This window comes from Peromyscus eremicus, chromosome 15, assembly GCF_949786415.1.
Source record: "Peromyscus eremicus chromosome 15, PerEre_H2_v1, whole genome shotgun sequence".
In the NCBI taxonomy this organism is placed as follows: Eukaryota; Metazoa; Chordata; class Mammalia; order Rodentia; family Cricetidae; genus Peromyscus; species Peromyscus eremicus.
The window spans coordinates 65,128,055-65,145,169 of NC_081431.1; the positions used below are offsets into that span (position 1 = coordinate 65,128,055).

The window sequence follows — 17,115 nt, forward strand, 5'->3', positions numbered from 1 at the left end:
GTATTTATTTCAGAAAAGTGGTTCCATTTTGTAGTCCTCAATAATGTGATATAAGAGTGTAGATATATCCTGTGCTCTCAACAAAGTTTCTATTATTCATATTGTACTGTTGTATAAAAACTGCTTGCAGGGCCAGTGAGATGACTTGCCACCAAGCCCGATAACCTGAGTTCAATTTCCAGGACCACATGTTAGAAGGGGAGAACCAGTCCTTGAAAGTTGCTGCTTTCCACACTCAACACTTGTTGCGAGCCACAGAACTATGAAGTAGGAATTCAGCTGACAATGGCAAAAGCTAATACCTGGAAGAGTCAAGAACTTTTCCAGAGGGTAAAGCCAAAACTCAAGGAGTCTTGGTGATATGGGCTGTGTTAGCTGTTTCCTGCAGCAAATTTCCTGTGTGCTACTGTAGCTTTCACACTTGATTCTTTTCCCCAGAACTTCTAACAGTGTGGCTGATCATCCATTGGGCACAATTTCCCCTATACAATTGGGGTATTTGGATAGCATCCCCTGACCGTGTTGACAACAGTCACATAGTCAAGATCCCTTTTTCAGGCCTTTGTTCTTCCTTTTAGCATTACTCAGAAGTCTGCCTTTCTGTAATTATCTTTATTAGCAAACTTCTGGCCAGGGCCATCTACGGACAAAAGTATTTTATCTGAGATACTTCTCAAACATCCAAGGACAGACTGCAGAGAGATAACCATTCAGACTACCTGCTAGTTCCTGAGCTATGGTAAGTATTTTCACTGAGACAACTGCCAAGGCCAGGCGGATGCTAGGTACAGAGCTTTGCTTCTTGTGTAAATTAAGCTTAAATCCTTCTTTTTCTCATAGCTCAAATGTTATCCTTAGTTCTAAAGATGCCCCCTTTAACAATTAACTCAGAAGGAAAGGGCTTTTACAAACCAGGTACATCATGCTGTGACACAGGTTGACTAGCAACCCAGAACACTCCCGCTGCCAGTATATAGGAAAGTGCCCTAAGCTAACCTCAAACTGACACATTCTTAACTCCTTGTACTTTTACCTTGGTTTACCAATCAGCTTATTATCTAACCACATTTAAGAATGCAGTATTAGCCGGGCGGTGGTGGCGCACGCCTTTAATCCCAGCACTCGGGAGGCAGAGCCAGGCGGATCTCTGTGAGTTCGAGGCCAGCCTGGACTACCAAGTGAGTTCCAGGAAAGGCGCAAAGCTACACAGAGAAACCCTGTCTCGAAAAACCAAAAAAACCAAAAAAAAAAAAAAAAAAAAAAAAAAAAAAAAAAAAAAAGAATGCAGTATTACATACAGATTCCCCCTTTTTCCCTTCTTGGATTTTCCCTAATTGATTCTAGGTCTCTCTCCCTCTCCTCTGACCTTGTCCCTTTAAGAGTTCATCCTTGAGTCATCAAGAAAGCCTGACAGTCACTGCCTGGTGTCAACTCTTATCTGCTTGTATGACCCTGATAGAATTCAAGCCTGGTGACCTTGCTTTGGCCAGAGAATTGCTGATTGTATGGGTACATAAACTGGACACTTTAGAGACTGGGGGTAACTAAGATAGAGCAATGGGGAGAGAAAATAACCTAGATAGGACAATGAGAGACTAGCAGAAGAAGGGACAGAGAATCAGGCAAGAGAGGAGCTAAGTATGAGAGCAGAAAAGAAGCTACGTAGAAAGAATTGACTTAGAAGAATAAAGTGATTGGACTAAAGAGCTCGGTGTGCATAGATTCATTTGATAACCCTCAGAGTAATTCTCTGCCACTGGTAGCTTCTTCTCTGGACCCTGGGAGAAATCTCCATCAGGCAGGTACTGGTGGGGAATTCAATAAACACTCACATCTTGACAATATACAACCACCACCTCCACCCCTACACACCCACACCCACATAAACAACTGCTACAGCATTTCCTGTGTACCAGCCACTGCACTGAATGACTTCCATGCTTAAAGTAGAGCTGTATTTAAACGCCATTGTACAGATGAGAAACTGAGGCACAGAAGGTAAAGTATTTTCTCCAGCTGATAACTGGAGGAACTTGGTTTTAAGCTTTTGACCACCATCTACCACACTGTGAGCTGTCTAACTAAATCAATGAGGAAAAGTATCAGACAGTGACCAGCAGAGACCACTGGGAATGTATCCAACAAGCTGCCTGTGGCGTTTGAATGAAAATGCCCTCACAAGCTCATATATTTGCATTCTTGGTCCCCAGTTGGTGAACTGTTTGGAAGGATTAAGGGGTGTGGCCTTGTTGGAGCAGGTGTGTTGCTGTGGGTGGGCTCCATGGTTTCAAAAGCCCAGGCTCAGTGGCTCTCTTGCTGCCCTCTGCCTGTGGATCAGGATGTAAAGCTCTCCACTACTGCTCCAGCACCAGGCCTGCCTGCAAGCTGCCATGCTCCCCACCATGATGATGACGGACTAACCCTCTGCAACTGTAAGCAAGCCCTCAATTAAATACTTCCTTTTATAAGAGCTGCCTTGGTCATGGTGTCTCTTCCCAGCAACAGAACACTAAAGCACTGCCTTTTATGTACTTGTTCAGCACACCATTCATGGGACAGTCCCCTGCAAGGTAAACACAGTCCTCTGTTTCAACAACTCATACTGAGAATTTCCCACTGCTGCAAAGTAATGTGGGAGCAGGAGAGATGGTTCAGTGATGAAGTTTGATGCCCAGGAGCACTGTTTAAAAGGAAAAGAAAAGGAGAGAAAAACTAGCTGAGCATGGTGCTTTATGCTTGCATTCCCAGTGCTGGGGAGGTAAGCTGCAGACCAATGAGAGAACCTGTCCCCCAAAACTAAGGTAGATAGAGTCCTAAGAATGACAGCCAACACTGTCCTCTGGCTTCCACACGCACAGGTGTGCACGTACTCACACAAGTACACCTGTCCAAACACACACATTCACATAGAGCGATGGAAGGCAAGATCTGCACTAACTACAGAAGCCAAAAACACACCAGAAGGAAGTGAACATTCTTGAAGGGCAGCTGAGGATATGAGGTTTGTAGGAAAGGGCCTTCCAAGGTGCAGATCCCCCGACCTCAGGTCTTGTGGGAGCATGACCACAAGGTGCAGGAAATGTAGGGTATTTGGTAGCCAGTCAGTGTGGGAGTGGAGAAGGGAAATCAGTGGGTGAGGAAGGGAAGTCAGCGGGCGGTGAAAGAATTCACTCTTTGAAACAGAAGAGGAAGAATAGTTTATTGAGTGCCCAGTAGGAGGGCAGTGGCTGGCCAGTGATTACAGTACAGCCTGCAGTGCAGGGCAATGGGCTGGTGGGGCTCTATTTGGGAGAAGCACTTTTACTAGGGTTTCTCTGCGTGCAGTCTCCTGGCATGTAATTCACGCCATGGGAAGGAGGGCATTCCAGATCGGGCAGGCACAGTTCTGGGAGGTTAGCATAAGGCACTGGGCAGCTCCATTTCCAGCTGTACCATTTCTGCCATGCAAATCAGCAGGGCCATGCAAATTATAAAACAGGGCCCTGTCACAGAGAGTGATCCTGGCTGATCAAAGAGTTCCTTCCGGTCACCTGCTCATCCCAGAGGAATACCCAAGGGTCCACCCAGGATTCTGTGACTATCCTAAGAAGAGGGTCTACTAGCACCCAGAGAGATGGGTGGCCAGCAGCTTCCTCTATGTACAAAGAGCATCCAAGGAAGTTACCAAACCACATTTGTGAAAGAAGCAAGCTCAGAGGCTTTCCGTGACTCATTTGATAGAAGGTCGCTATAAAAATCCCCATGGCCAGCTTTCTTATTATGCAACTAAATCAAGTTATTCTAAAGCAGTGGTTCTCAACCTGTGGGTCATGACCCCTCTGGGGGTTGAATGACCCTTTCACAGGGGTCACGTAAGACCATCTGCACATCAGGTATTTATTTGCATTACGATTCATAACAGTAGCAAATTATAGTGATGAAGTAGAAACAAAAATAATTTTATGGTTGGGGGTCACCACAACATGAGGAACTGTATCAAAGGGTCGCAGCGGCTCTCGAGCAAAGCTAGAATGACTTAGGCTGATCACATGACTTAGGCTAGTCACATGACTTAAGCAGATCATATGTATTGGTGGACCCTGAGATAAGAGCAATGGGACCAAGACCGGAAAGAGATAGGCCTCCATCCCCAGCATTCTTCCCAGGCACAGAACATTCCTCCCACATACCAAGGCATATACCTGGACTTTATCTCTGCTTCCTGGGGGGAAGACTCCAGTCCTTAGAATTTCCTGAGTTAAAAAGAGTGTTTGTGATTCATAAGCCCCTCGGGTCACAAGTCTACGTATACTAGAGGATGAGATGACTCAAGTAGACGCTGAACACGAGAAAGACCAATCACGTGACAATGACGGCAGGGCTCTGAGCCAGCCCAACAGTGTGGAGAGAAAACTGGGGGTTGTGACGGCCCACAGTCTGGTACTCAATCATCCTGCTATAACAATGCCCCAGGAACATTCCTATGTTCAATGGTGCATCCGGTAGGAGAACACGTGGATACGATGGGAAGGTGACATGCCCCAATTCCATAGCAACAGAATGGAAGATCTGAGTTTGAGGCCCTCCAAGACCTGACCCTGTGTGTCTCTTTACTTAAATGATGTTGGTTTACATTTGTTTTAGTTAAGTTAATAATAATAAAGCTGAGATGTCTCAGTGGGTAAAATATTTGCCTCAAAAATCATTAAAGTCCCTAGAGCCCACGTGAAGTTGGACACAGCAGCACTCTTAGTGCCCCCAGATGGGAGGCAGAGTGAGGGGGATCCCCAGAAGCTTGGGGGCTAGTTAACCTGGCATGCAAAGAACAAGGGAGCCTGTCTCAAAGATGGTTGGAAGGTAAAGACTGGCCCCCAAGATTGTCCTCTCACCCCTACAACTGCACCCCAGTGTGCATGAGACTACATGCACCTGAACATGCACCCACATATGTGTTCTGGGGAACTCTCTGGATTTGTACCCAGTCAGTCAGAAGCATAAATGACCTGAAACCCCACCCAGCAGGCACAGGAAATGGGGGGTGGACAGTCTTGTTAGAGGCAAGTCCCTTTGGCTAATGGGATCTGATAATTTCCAAGGTGATGCCAGATTGAACTGCAGTATTTTGGCAAGAATAAGAACACCCCTCCCCACATTCAGTCTAGATGCTGCACACCAGTATAATAACCAGGTTCGAGAAACACCAGCTTCATTTGTGAAAGATTATGGCCAACCGTTTCTGACCAGAAGAAATCTTCCCCCTCTTAGTAACAAGAGCTAAAATGTTGGGAAACGACTGTGGTACTCAGACTAAATTATCAGTGTGATGAGATCTAGACTCTTGGGCCTTTGAGCATGCCTGTGGGGACTATACTGGTTAGGTTAATGGAGGTGTGAGGACTTATCCACTATACGATGGCACCATGCCCTGGGCTGGGAACCCGGACTGAATAAATAGAAGAAAGTGAACTGAGCACCAGCATGCTCTCCGTTCCCTGAGTAGGGGTGCGAGCTCCCGCTGCAGTGCCTTACCCACCACAATGGACTGTATCTTCAAACTGTGAGCCAAGAGGAACCCTTCCTTAGTTGCTCTCATCACGGTATTTTTAACCCAAAAACAGAAAAATCAACATCTTTTCTCAGAGAAAGTTCCAGAATTTTCTACGTACAGCAATCGTCACAGCAATTTCTATGGAGGGATAACTGTTACTCCCACCTTACAAATGGAAAGACTAAATCACGGAGAAGCCAAGGGACTTACCCAAGGCTACAAGATGAGTTACAAGGTGCCAGAGTTCAAAAGAAGCCTTTCTGTCTCCCGTAGTGGTAGACAGGCTGTGACTTCTGGCTGTCCACCCCTCTGAAGACCCACAAGGCCCTGCGAGGCCCTGCTCTCCCCCATCTCCACTCCCCACCCCCTCACTATTCTTAACATGACCACATGCTGGTGGCCTATGTGTCCCTGGGGAAAGAATGTGTGTTTTGCAATGATAAAACGATCCTGCTCAAACTACAGCTCAGGAAGATAAATTCTTGGAACGGAGCACTGGGGGAGGCTAACTGTTTCCCTGAAAATGTTTTCCAACAAAAATACAAATTAACAGCCGGATGTAAACGGAAGCGACAAATTTCACGGCAGCGAGCACACAGGTCCCAAGTCATCCCTGCTCTCTGCACAAGTCACCTTGCTCACGGCACAGAACCTCTTCATGGCTGGCCTGTCTCCTCTCCTCAGTTCCTCTTATTATTCAAACTCCAAAGCATCCAAACACGTCTTCGCTGTTACTATTACACTGATACCGCCGTTCTGTGCTGAGTGCAGAGATTAAAGCCTCAGACAGTTGAGGTGGTAATTTCTCAAATAAAAATTACGGGCTCGGAGCCAGGGATACGGCTCAGTTGGCGGAGTGCTTGCCTAGTGTGTGAAAAAGCTCTGTACCATAGAAAACCACCTCCACCTACCTACCTAGAGGGTTCAAAGCCAGTGTGGGCTACGAAGTGAGACCCTGTCTCAAAAAAACGAGGAGAATCACATTCATAAATCATCCTTGGTCTTTAAACAGTTCAAGAAGAAGAGCAGTGTTTAATTTTTAAATCTGAACTATCTTCTATGAACTACAATATCATTTGCTAAACATTACACTCGGGGTTCTTACATCCTGTTTTAGATTTTAATGATACATTAAAATCCTTCAGGGCTGGCAAGATGGCTCAGAGAGAAACAATGTTTGCTACCAGGCTTGACAGCAGGAGTTCCATCCCTGGGACCCACACGGCAGGCAGGAGAGCCCTAACTCCTGCAAGGTGACCGCTGACCTCCAGACGCATACCTTGGTAATCAAGTGCCCACACACATACAATAACTACAATATACTGAAAAAATTAAGCCCCGACTGGTCACACAGAAACATAGAAGGGGAAAAACTCCAATTGTGCACCTTTGGCTTTAAACTCTGCAGTGACTGATTACTTTGTGAGTCTCCATCTAAACATATGGCAGGGTTGTCTCCTTAGCCTGGGGTCTGCAATGTGGGCTAGACTGCCTGTCAGTGAGCCCCATGGATCTGCCCGTCTCAGTTTCCTTAACACTGAGGTCATAAGCACCCCCAGGTCCTTTTAAAGATTTATTATTTTTAATATGTATATTTTATTTGAAATATGCATTCACGCATCATTTTATGTTTATTATGCATATCCACGTGTCTGTCTGTACGCTAGTGTTGCAGCTGACAGAGGCTGAAAGAGGGTGTCAGGTCCCCCAGACCTGCAGCTATGGGTAATTGTGAGCTGCCAGCTGTGAGTGATGGGAACCAAGCTCAGGTCTTCTACAAGAACAGTGTGCAGTCTCCACCTCCCAACAGCTGAGCAAACCCTCCTGCCTCACACCAGCTTCTTCCCCTGCACCCCATGTGGTTTCTGGAGCTGTAACTTAGGGCCTCATGCTTGCAAGACAGGTAGGTACTTTGTAACTAAGTCATCTTCCCGGCCTAGGTATCCAACCCTTCCACACTGCAATATGATGCTGTCATCTGCAAATACATCGGCTGCATTCATAACTTAGGCCAAAGGAAGGACAGGCCTGGGAGTGTCACCTGTCCCCATTACGATCACACAGCAGGGAGATGTGGCTTGCCGCCTCTGAGCAACATCCCAAAGCAGATTCTATCACATACTCCCTCGTCCAGGAAAAGATGCAAATTCAAAGTCTGCAGAATGGCTATGGCGTCCACTGAACACACACGGCTTTTGTGCCACCACTAAGTCAGAAGCTCATTAGGATGAACCCCTAGACCAAGGACTCTGTGGTACCCATGGGTACCTAGATATTCAGGAACTGAGAGCCGCAATGACTAAGTACTTAGACCTAAAAGACACTTTCTCTTTCAAAAGTACACATGACCACTGGCTTTGTTCAAATCGCCCTAAAACTGCTGCACCCCCGTGTCTACCCTAATCTCGATTCTCTCGTTCTGACTCTCGGGGTCTCTCTGAATTAAGAGCAAAGAAAGGCTTTTGCTTTGTGTTCTGTTCATTTCTGTGGGAAGAGAAAAGGTGTACCTATAAGGCTATTACTGCCATCAGCTTTCCATCAAGTCCAGTGACCGCCACTGCCTCTCACTAGGAGCCCCCCCCCCAGCTGTCCCTCCCACAGGGCAGCTGTGGCCCCCTCCACTTAGTGCTGTTTACTTTTTAAAGACCCAGAGGAGTCACTCTCAACTCATAAATACCTGGATTGCTTTTTCTTTTGCTTTCTTAAATACAAATGTAGTCTGTGGCACAGGGCCAGTTCTCCCTCACAGACACCAAGGCCACTCTGGGCTGCTGATAGCCGGTGTGACCACTGGCCATCGATTTTGCAGACGCCACTCTTTCCAAGTTTCCATCGTTACTTACTCAGCGAATAAAAACGTAACCACTGGGCCTTTCGAATGCAGCCAGGGACACTGTGTAAGGGTGCTGCCCGCGGTTAGCAACCAAGACATTGGATCTCAGGGGTTTGTCAGGTGAGGATTTTCACTCCGACTCTAGGCTGTGTCAAGTTAACAGTTAAAGAGAACTGGGACAGCCTGTCTCAGAGCATGAGATGGACACTGGCTGAAGAATGACACCTCAAATTAACACACACACACACACACACACACACGTACGCACACATGCACACACACACGTACGCACACATGCACACACACGTACGCACGCGCACACACACATGCACACACACGTATGCACACACGCACACATGCACACACACACGTACGCACGCACGCACACATGCACACACACGCGGACACACACACACACACACACACACACACGCACGCACGCATATGCACACACACCATGTGCAGATGGGACCTAGTTGGAGGTCTTCAGGTTACTCAGGATTTGCCTTCAAAGAAGACTCAGGGTACACCATCTGAGGTAGGTCACCACTTCTCACGTCTCTCTTTTGGCATCCTGGCCATAAGGTGAGCAGGCTCACCCCACAATGTGCTACCATGGTACACCACCTCACCAGAGGGCAGACTAACAGGGCCAACCAACCATGGGCGAATGCCTCCCCAACTGTCCAAATAACTATTTTCTTCATAAGCTGGTGGATCACAGACATAGCTTACATTGACGGATCGCCACCCTACGTCAGCAGAGACACAGCGAGAACATGGTGGAGGAAGCGGGTGAGTCACTCTGTCACCTTCCGGGGAGGCCAGCTATGTTCCTATTTGGGGCCATCCATGTATGGAAAGGCCATGTGCTATATCCACTGGAGACTATTTAAAGGATGATAAGAGATGTAACGCCATCTATGATGTGGCTGTCACGCTGTAAATGTCAGTGACGGCTGAATCTGCTGCTTATGGATCTCCTCTAACACCAAACTGACAACAGCCCAAACCAGCGGCTCTGGGGGAGACTGACAGGGAGCTGCTCTTTCAATAGTCACGTTTGGTAGAGCCAAGAGGCCCCCTGAAAGGTAGCTAACTATGGAACATCGAAGTTGGGGGGTGACAACTTTAGGTAGTAGAAAGACATATCCCGGGAGTCCCACATGACACCAGTACATCTGCCTGTCTCATGAAGGCTGTCAAACCCACACAGTGAGGGAGAAAAGAGCAGGAGGGAGATCTGGAGACTGCCAGGAAAAAACATAGTATAGAAAATGCAAAACAGAGTTTCATGTAGCCCACCTAGGCTGTCCTCAAACTCACCAAGTAGCTGAGGATGACTTTGAACTCTTGATCCTTCTGCTTCCACCTCCAGAGTACCAGGACTATAGATAATCACCTCTACACCCAGTATATACAGAAGTGGAGACTGAACCCAGGGCTTCCTGCATGCTAGGCAAACACTACCAATGGAGTCAGATCCCAGCCCAATACTCATCTCTAAGCATAAGCTATCTTATTGGAGAGCAGAGACAATATGCCCAGCTCTGCCTTCCCCAAGGCCAGCCTGCTGCCCCCAGCTGCCATCCTTGACAACTCGTGGAAAGCACTGAACAGACCGCCTACCAGATACCACTAAACCAGTTTCATGGAGAGCAAACCTGGAGGGTAGCTTGCTCAGTTTCCGGATCCTGCAATGTCTCTCGTTCTCATTAAGAAGGTTGTGGGCATTCAATATGCTTGCTGTATTTTAGATAAAAAGAAAAAAAAAAATTCCAGGTCCTTAGAGATTCAAAATGCCTTTGAGCTTCCAAAGGAGACGCTTCCTATTTCCCTGATTTCTCCCAGAGGGACAGGCACTCAAGGTGACAGCCAGAGAGAAACCGCAGATAAAAGTCACACGGTCACATGACTTTTTTTTAGCGCTAACTTTAATGCTGTTATTCACATTAAGTCATTCTTCTGAGGGCATTGCTAGGGTGTTTTTGCTCCTGTGATGTGGTTAGCGTCTGAGTGTGTTCAAAGACCCACGTACATAAAAGAAATAAGAATTAGAAATGTTTAATGTTGCATTGTATTGGCCCCATAACCTTGACACCCAAATCCTCTCCGCTGGTGAGGCCCATACGCTGTGCTCCAGATTCACCAAGGTAACTCACTCTCAGGGGGAATGTGAAGTACCACCAGGGATCCAGACAGTTGAAAGAAGTACTTAGCATAATGTTTTCTCTACAAAATAGACAGAATATGGGGAACAAGGAAATAAGCTCCTTCAGCAAGGGTTCCTCATAGAGCCAGAGTTCAGCTAAGGGTCGACTATTCAGTGCGCGAGTGCACATGGTGTATTCAGTCATTCTGTGCGTGAGTGTATATGGTATGTGTGTGCACTGTGAGCAGAATGTATGCACTTTCCTGGTGGGGATACAGGAGCCCGTGTGCACAAAAGGAGGGCCAGAAAGGTATCAGGTGTCCTGGTCTCTCACTGAGCCTACAGGAAGACTGGCAGCCAGCAAGGCTCAGCAAGCCTTTGCCTGTCCCCCAAAGCACTGGGGTTAGGGGCATATGTGTGGCCACTTTTAGCTTTTTAAGTAGGTGCTGGAGATTTGAACTCAGGGCCTCATGTGTATGAAGTAAGCACTTCGTCCCACTAAGCCATCTTCCAGTTCTCTCGTTATACTATCTTTAGAAGCCACACCTTTCTACTTCAGCGACTTTATATGATGTCCTGTCATACTACTGTGTCAGCCCTGAATTTGGCTACTTCTGAAGGGGCCATGGCTTCATTAGAATTTGTGGCTGTGATCAAGCTAAAAATTCACCAAAGTTCCTATTTGGTAAAGATTACATGAAGTAATAAATAGACTGCTGTTAATTCTATAGAGATAAGACATTTCTGAACAATTATCCTGACAGCTGTAGTCTACTCTGTACCTTCACTAGGTAGCCAGAGATGTCTCCTCAGGATTGTAGGTGTCAAGGGGACAGCCACAAGCCTCTGGAACCAGTGTGTCTCTATTTGGTTTTATTTTGTTTGTGTGTATGTGATGTGTGTTCGATGTATGTAAATGTATGTGTATTTCTTTTTGAGACAGGATTTCATGTAGCCTAGGCTGGCCTCAAACTCTGTACATAGCAAAAAGGACTAAATTTCTGATCCACCTACCTCCTCCTTCTGAGAGCTGGAGTTATAGGCACACACACACCAATACATGTGTTTTTATGCTGTGCAAAGGATGGAACCCAGGGCTTTATGAATGGCTACATCCCCAGTCCAATGTCTATATTCATTTTCATGTTTCTAAAAGATAACATTGGACTCAAATTGCCGGTCCTTTCTCTCTCCAAGGGCAAACACTGTGCTCTCTGTGCTCAGGCAGGAGGCACAGTTGCTGACTACAGTACTTACATGGCCTGTCGGACCCTCCTCCAAAGTCCACTTTCGGCTAAGAATCCCTCCTGAAAGAAAAAGGACAAAGACAGCGTAAGTTCCTCTGTCACTGGACGGAGAGGCTGCCAAAGAGCCTGTCTGAGCTGTTTCTGACTTTGGGGACTCAGATGCCTAAGAGGAAGAAGTTCTCCTCAAAGACATTCAAACACAGGGGTTACAGGAGAGCTCAGTGGGAAAAAACATTCCTTGTCATCAAGAGGACCCACCTTTCATCCCAGAACCCATGGAAAAAGCCAGGAGTGATGGTGGGCACTTGTAATCCCAGCTATGGTGGAGATGGGAGATGGAGACAGGCAGATAGATCCCTGGGGCTTGCTAGACAGCCAGCCCAGCCTAGTGGGTGAAGTTCCAGGCCAATGAAAGTGTCTCAACGAAAGGTGGACGATGCCTGAGTTCGGCAGAACAAAGCTACTCTTGGTAAGGAAGGAGTGCCTATATACCAAGTCTCAGCAGGCACCAAAGCTTTTACCAACTCCAACCCTGACTAGACCACAATAGTATTACACACACAGAAACAAGCTCTGTTACAAAGTCAGAGGAGTTGGCAAGGGGAGATAAAGACAACCCAATTCCAAGGCTGCTCCTTCAAACACAACACATTACTTGCAACTGTTTCACCTTGCAGCTTTAAAAATGTCCATTTTTAAGTGCCCGGGAGAGATGGCTCAGTGACTAAGAGAGATTACTGCTCTTCTAGAGGATCTGAGTTCAGTTACTATCACCCACATCAGGCAGCTCACAACCACCTCCAGCTCAGGGTGATCTGACACCCTCTTCTGGTCTCCCCGGGTACTGCACTCACCTGCACAAACCCACACATAGACACACACACACATAAAATGAAAGAAGTCCATGTTCGAAACAGATCTAGTAATACTGTGTGCTTCTGATTTGGCTGAAAATTTCCCCTTGTAAACATTTTTTGAAGGAGGAGCTGGGGTGTAGCTCAGTTAGAAAAGTACATGCAAGAAGCCCCACACTGGATCCCCAGAGGTGGTTTCTAGGAAGCAGTCAGGACTCGGTAAATGTTTACTGATGGGCGGGGCTGAAGCCTTGCCAATGACTATGTGGACCCTTCTTAGATGAGCCTCTGAGATTAGCTTTGAGTGAGGTAAAGGAATAGATTCTGAAAAAAAAAGATTACACTAAAGAACAAAGCTACTAACTTTGATAACTGCAGTTATCAGTGCCTATAAACCCAGCACTCAAGAGGCAAGAGGATCAGAAGTCCATGGTTATCCTCAGCTACAAAGTGAATTTGGGACCAGCCTGGGCTACATGAGACCCTGAAACACACATCACCAAAACAAATCAGATGGGAGGCTGAAAACATGTCTGTAAACACACACACACACACACACACACACACACACACACACACACACACACACACACTGGTTCTGATATCCAAGAGATATCTCATCAGAGAATTATAAAACAACCAAGGCCTTCTATAGAAAAGGTCTGACCTCACTGCCCCCCCCCCAACCAACTGGTTAAGTCTTCTAAAACTGACCAACCAGTCCTTATTCTTAAAGACTTCATGGAAATGTGTGCTACAAAATAGTTTGGTCCTTTTTTATCCACATGGAGGCAATTTCCTGTTTCTAAGGACTGTGGCACAGAACTATTTACAGTGTCAACATCTTCATCCTTGAGAGCAAGCTCTAAGCAATGCCAGGGGAGGACACAGGCCTGGGTACAGGCCGAACCTCAGCCATTCCAGATCCACTGTTTCTAGGAAGCAGTCAGGACTCGGTAAATGTTTACTGATGGGCTGGGCTGAAGCCTTGCCAATGACTATGTGGACCCTCCTTAGATGAGCCTCTGAGATTAGCATTGAGTGAGGTAAAGGAATGGATTCTGAAAAAAAGATTACAATAAAGAACAAAGCGATTAACTCTGATAACTGCAGTTATCAAGATGTGTGGGAAGGTGAGGTGGACAGGCACTGTGTATATTGGCATGGACGTATGTCCCTGTGTGCATAGAGAGGCGCCAGTGTAAGGCGTCTTCCTCAATCTCTCTCCACAGTATTTTTTTAAAGATTTATTTTTTCATTTTATGTGTAAGAGTGTTTTATCTGTATGTATATATATATATATATAGATAGATAGATAGATAGATAGATAGATAGATAGATAGATAGGATAGATAGATAGATAGATCACATGAGTACCTAGTGCCAGAGAAGGCCAGAAGAGGGCATTGGATCCCTTGGAACTGGAGTTGGAGTTTTTAAGCCTTTATGCAGGTACTGGGAATCAAACCCAGGTCCTCTGCAAGAACAAGTGCTCTTAACCACTGAGCCATCTCTCCAGCCTCCACCTTACTTTTTGAGACAGGGTTTCTTACTTAGCTCAGGGCTCACCAACTCAGCAAGTGAACTCCAGGGATCCTCCTGTCAATGTCTACCCAATGCTAGGGTGACAGACACATGCCACTGGACCTGGCTTTTCACATGGGTGCTGGGGATCCAAACATGGGTTTCCATTCTTAAGTGACAAGCACTTTGTGGAGTGAGCCACTTTTCCAGCCCCTCAAGTTATCAAAATATTCTAAAGCAGACTCCTCAACATTTTGTTCATCATCAGAATCATCTCACATGAGCAGTCCTGTAGGTCAATAGCTTAGGAATCACACCAATGCTAAAACTATCAGATTCAAAGAAACGTGAGTGACATGGACAAGATTTTTAAAATCTATTTGATTTTTAATTACATGTATGTGTGTGAGTATGTGCACAACATGCATGCTGGTGCCGAAGGGACATCAGAAGAGGGCATCTGATCCCTTGAAACCTGGGATTACACCCAGTGTGGGTGCTGGAGATCAAACTTGTACTCTCAACAAGAGCAGTATGTGCTGTTAAACACGGAGCCATCTTTCCAGTCCAAAACAAATTTTTTAATCCTTCACCTCCCCAAGAGCTTGAAAGTCTTTATTTTTTCTAAAGCAACAGCCAGATAGTTTAAAAAGTACCTTAAATATCCAACAAGCTACTTCCCAAATCGTGGAAGGAACTCTGGGCATTTGCAAAATTTGTGGTCAGTAAGAAGCTAAAGGGCTGTTTACTTTTACCTTGGCAACATTTTAATGTTCAACTAATCTTCAATCTCATTTCCTGCAGAGCCCAAGTGTACAACCCAAACCATCCCAGACCCACGTCTCTGACCAGCTGAGCTACATCTCCAGTCCCAGATTTTTCTGTTTCTTAATTACACCTCACCTATGAAAGCATTCAGAGAGGTCATTTCGTGACATTTTACAGCCACTCCTAGCTCTGTCTGTAAAGAAAATGGTAGAGGAGGCCATCTCCCCTCCCTAAGTTTCAAAACTGTACACTGTTGTATTGTCTACCAAGCTGACACTGACATGTAGGAACTCTCCATTTCTTCTTGGCCTCATGCATTGATTTCCCACACATACAGGGTCTCATGTAGGCCACGCTGACCTCAAACTACATACACAGCCAAAGATAATCTTGACCTTCTGATTCTCCTGCCTCCACCTCCAGAGTCCTGGGATTATAGGCACGCAGCAGCACCTGGTTTATGCGGTGCTGGGGATGAACCTAGGGCTTTGTGTATGAAAGGCAAGTAATCTACTAACTGAGCTATGTCCCGGCCCCAGATTTTCCTCTTTCTTAATTACATCTAAACTATGAAAGCATTCACAGAGGACATGAGAGTATGGTTTAATCTTGAAAGAGAATAAGGATGCAGCCTCCAGGGATGGCAGTAACAACATAGACAAGACTGAAATCTCACGTTTAAGCAAAATTCATCTCTTGTGTTTTGTATTTTGCATACAGCCATTATAAAAGACCTACCAACCAAATAGTTGACTTGAGAAGTGTGGTATGCTCTAGAGCAGTGCTCCGTGGCAAGTCTGCACCTGGGGATCATGTCCCCTTCCCAGCCCTCACCCAAAGTAGCTCAAAGGTACACCATGATAAGACAAAGCACCTGCAGCCCAAATATGCGGGAGACTGTTCCTGGCTACTTACATGTCCCAAGTCCTTTCTACACCATGTCCGACGACCATCTACACTATCTCCGGGCCTAAATACACTATCCCCAAGCCCACCCATGCTCTCTCTGGGTCTATCTGCACCATCCCCAAGCCTATCTGTTTCACTCTCAGGTCTACCTATGCCATCTCCACTCAGGATTTGATGGCACAGGATGATGGAAGCTGGTTCCAGAACCCTGGCTCTCCCCTCCGCTAATATATGGGCGCTAAGTCTTCCTTTTCAAGTATCAGGTGGTCATCCAATCTATATCAGATGGGAAAACTGAAGTCATCACACAGTGCAATTCTTTCCAGTTACTTAGATCTAGAATCGTCTTTGGTTTGGTTGCCTATAAAGATGCATGGGCACATGTATATGTCCATGTACACCACCACACACAGCCATCTAACTATATCTACAATCCTGTTTAAAGTCTACTGCACATCAAATAGCAAATCCTCCATACAAAACGTGAACACACTACCCCAAATGAGACGCTGAATTATCCTCTTCAAAATTTACTGGAAAAGGGTACTCAGGAATTAATCATTTTTGAGACAGGGTCTCACTATGTAACCCTGGCTGACCTGGAGCTCAGAGACACCACCTCCGACCCCACCCCCTGCCACTCTGCCTCTGCCTCCCAAATGCTGAGATTAACAGTGTGTGCTACCACACCCGGCCTAATCTTAAAATTGTGGTTTTGATAAACCCTGAGTGGTGGCAGACCTCTGTAATCATAGTACTCATGAGGCAGAGGCAAGGAGAACCAGGAGTTCAAAGCCAGTCTGAGCTACATACATAGCAAGGCCAGTCTGGGTCATATGAGACCCCCATCTCAAATAAATAGATAGATAGATAGATAGATAGATAGATAGATAGATAGATAGATAGATAGATAAATGAAATTTTGCCTCCAGAACCATCCTCAACGTTACACCGGCCCAACTGTTCTAAAAAGCATAGCCCCCGAAAGGCCACACACAACAACAGAGGCATCATCTGGGAACTGAGAGGACAAAACCTCAGACTCGGGGCTGCTGAGACTACAGAAGCATGAGGATCAGAATTCGATCCCCAGCACCCTGTAAGAGCCGGCACGGGGACTCAAGCCAGTACCGGAGACGGAGGACAGGCTGATCTTGGAGCTTGCTGGCCAGCCAGTCTAGACCAATTGGTGGGCTCCAGGTTCGTTCGGTAAGAGACTCTGTCTCAAAAATATAAGGTGAAGAACTATTTAGGAAGATAACCAATGCCAGACTCTGGCTTTCACATGCACACGCACAGGT

At 46.2% G+C, this 17,115-nt stretch overlaps 1 protein-coding gene across 1 annotated transcript in view; it reads right to left on the reverse strand.

The window, feature by feature from the left end:
- Nucleotides 1-17,115, reverse strand: part of Mgat5 (alpha-1,6-mannosylglycoprotein 6-beta-N-acetylglucosaminyltransferase) — a 265,798-nt gene that overhangs the window by 234,734 nt on the left and 13,949 nt on the right. Inside the window, exon 2 of the mRNA XM_059280607.1 lies at nt 11,770-11,819. The gene's annotated coding sequence lies outside the window, so the exon portion shown is untranslated. The remainder of the gene's footprint in view (nt 1-11,769; nt 11,820-17,115) is intronic.